The following is a 3,168-nucleotide window of genomic DNA, read 5'->3' as shown; positions in this document are numbered from 1 at the left end:
ATAGCCATTATGCTAACTGCTGGTCCCATCTTTAAACTATTTCTAAAAATTGAAAAGGAAGGAACCCTCCCAAATGCATTCTATGAAGCCTCCATCATCTTAATTCCAAAACCAGACAAGGACATAACGAAAAAGAAAATTTCAGCCCAATATCCCTGATGAATATGGATGCAAAAATTCTCAACAAGATACTAGCAAATTGTATTCAACAACATATTAAAGATTACACACCATGACCAAGTAGGTATTTTTAAAAAAAGAATTATTTAATTTAATTTTATTCATCATCATTATTATTTTTTAATTTGACCCATGAACAACATAGGGAGAGAGAGAGAGAGAAAGTGAGAAAGCAAGCTGCCAAGTTCAGGACTCAAACTGTGGTCGGCCAGGTGAGAGTCTAGCATCTTAACTACCATACCACCTGCCTGCCTACCAAGTAGGCTTTATTCTAAGGATACAAGGATGGCTCAACATATGCAAAATAATAAATGTAGTATATCATATTAGCAAAAGGAGAGGTAAAAACCATACGATCATATCAATTGATGCAGAAAAAGCATTAGATAAAATACAACATCCCTTCATCCTCTCAGCAAAATAGGTGTAGAAGGTATATTCCTCAATGCAATCAAAGACATCTATGAAAATCCATAGCTAACATTCTGAATGGGGAGCTTTGCCCCTAAACCTGGAAGAAGAAAAGGCTACCCACTTTCTCCACTCCTTTTAACATAGTCTCGGAAGTTATAGTCAATGAAATCAGAAAATAGAGTCAAAGAGAAGCATCCAAATAGAAAAAGAAAAGGTGAAAGTATTTCTATTTGCAGATAATATGATGCTAAACATAGAAAATCCAAAATAATCCAGGAAGAAAAAACTCCTGGAAGTGATAAATGAATATAGTAAAGTGACAAGATACAAAATCAATGTACAAAAAGCATTTTTATACACCAGCAACGGACAAACTGAGACAAAATTGAAGAAAGAAATCTCATTTACAATAACCACAAAACAAATAAGATATCTAGGAGTAAATCTTACCAAAGACATCAAAGATCTGTACAAAGAAAACTATGAAACACTTGAAAAAGAAATTAAAATGATATAAAAAAGTGGGAAAACATCCCATGTTCCGGGATTGGAAGAATTAATGTAATCAAGATGACAATCCTATCTAAATTAATCTATGAATTCATTTCCAATCAAACTACCAGAGATATTTCTCACAGAAATAGAAAAACAAAATAAATAAATAAATAAAATTTCTCTGGAATCATGAAAGACCCCATATTACCAAACCAATACTGTGCAAGGGGAATAAAGTAGAAGACATCCCACTTCCCAACCTCAAAACATATTACTAAGCTCCGATAAGTAAAACAGCCTGGTACTGGCACAAGAACAGACAAGTAGATCAATGGAACAGAATTGACAACTCCCAAATAAACCCCCAAACATACAGCCAGCTGATCCTTGACTAAGGGCACAAGACAATCCTGTGTGTGGGTGGGATCTCTTCAGCAAACGGTGCTAGGAGAACTGAATATTCACCTGCAGAAGAATGAAACTAGATCCTTATCTTTCACCACTAACAAAAATTAAGTCAAGGGGCTGGCAGATGGCATGGTGGCTAAGAGCACTGGACTCCTACATGGCAGACGTGGCTCGAGTCTCGGACTCAGCAGCTTGCTTTCTCATCCCCCCCCCCTGTCTCTCTCTGGTCAAATTAAAATAAGTAAATAAATAAAGTTCAATAAAATAATTCTTAAAAATTAAGTCAAAATGGATTGATGATCTAAACATAAAACCTGAAACTATGAAAATACTGGTGGGAGACACAGGAAAAACTCCTGGAGACCTTGGAGTAGGCAAAGACTTCTTAACAAGATCTCCAGAGCGTATTTTCCATGCTGCACCGCGGCCTCTCTTTCTCCTCCAGCCCAAGGCTCCTCAGTGGCCGTGGGTTTTGGTGCAAGACATGGCCAAGTCCAAGAACCACACCACACACAACCAGTCTTGAAAATGGCATAGAAATGGCATCAAGAAACCTCAATCACAAAGATGAATCTCTCAAAGATCTTAACAAGATCTCCAGAGCGTATTTTCCATGCTGCACCGCGGCCTCTCTTTCTCCTCCAGCCCAAGGCTCCTCAGTGGCCGTGGGTTTTGGTGCAAGACATGGCCAAGTCCAAGAACCACACCACACACAACCAGTCTTGAAAATGGCATAGAAATGGCATCAAGAAACCTCAATCACAAAGATGAATCTCTCAAAGAGGTGGACCCCAAATTCCTGAGGAACATGCACTTTGCCAAGAAGCACAACAGGAAGGGTCTGAAGAAGATGCAGGCCAACAACGCCAAGGCCATGAGTGCGTGAGCGGAGGCCATCAAGGCCCTCCTAAAGCCCAAGGAGGTTCAGAAGGGTGTCCCAAAGGGCAGCAGCCGCAAGCTCAGTCGTCTTGCCTACACTGCCCACCCTAAGCTCTGGAAACGTGCTTGCGCCCGTATTGCCAAGGGCCTTAGGCTCTCTCGGCCAAAGACCAACAAGACCAAGGCTCAGACCAAAGCCCAGGCCTCAGCTGCAGCTCCGTCTTCAGTTCCAGCTCAGGCTCAGGCTCCTAAAGGTGTCCAGGCCCCCACAAAAGCCCCATAGTAGAGGCCTTTGCCAGTATGAGGACAGAAGGACTGACCCCTGGGCTGCTCTCTGTGTGGGGCTGGTGTCCTCCTGTGCTGTACGAATAAACCTGTGTGTACGAATAAACCTGAGGCGGGGAAAAAAAAAGAAAAGAAAAAAAAATCTCCAAAGCATAGGTAATAGTCCCACAAATAGACAAATGGGATTTTATTAGGCACAGCCAAAGAAATAAGAAGTAGAGTGAGAACACAACCCTCAGAGTGGAAGAATATATTTGCAAGTTATATCAATCCAGTTAAAAGATGGAAAATGAGCTGAACAGACAATTCTCCAAAGAAGATGTATAAACAGCCAAAAAGCATATGAAAACATGTTCAACATCTCTTATCATAAGGAAAATGCAAATCAAAACCACAATGAGATACCACTTAAGCCCAATCAGAATGGCTAAAATTAAGAAAACAAATAATGGTAAGTGCTGCGAGGCTGTGGTGAAAAGGGAACTTTCTTACACTATTGGCAGGAAT

General features: G+C 40.5%; 1 pseudogene; it reads left to right on the top strand.

Annotated features, from left to right (window-relative positions):
- The first annotated feature begins 1,981 nt into the window (after positions 1-1,981).
- Positions 1,982-2,659, top strand: LOC102490982 (60S ribosomal protein L29-like; annotated as a pseudogene).
- The last annotated feature ends 509 nt before the right edge of the window (positions 2,660-3,168 follow it).

This window comes from Tupaia chinensis, unplaced genomic scaffold (genome assembly GCF_000334495.1).
Source record: "Tupaia chinensis unplaced genomic scaffold, TupChi_1.0 Scaffold138365_1, whole genome shotgun sequence".
Taxonomy (NCBI): domain Eukaryota; kingdom Metazoa; phylum Chordata; class Mammalia; order Scandentia; family Tupaiidae; genus Tupaia; species Tupaia belangeri.
This window is presented reverse-complemented; position numbering and strand designations above follow the sequence as displayed.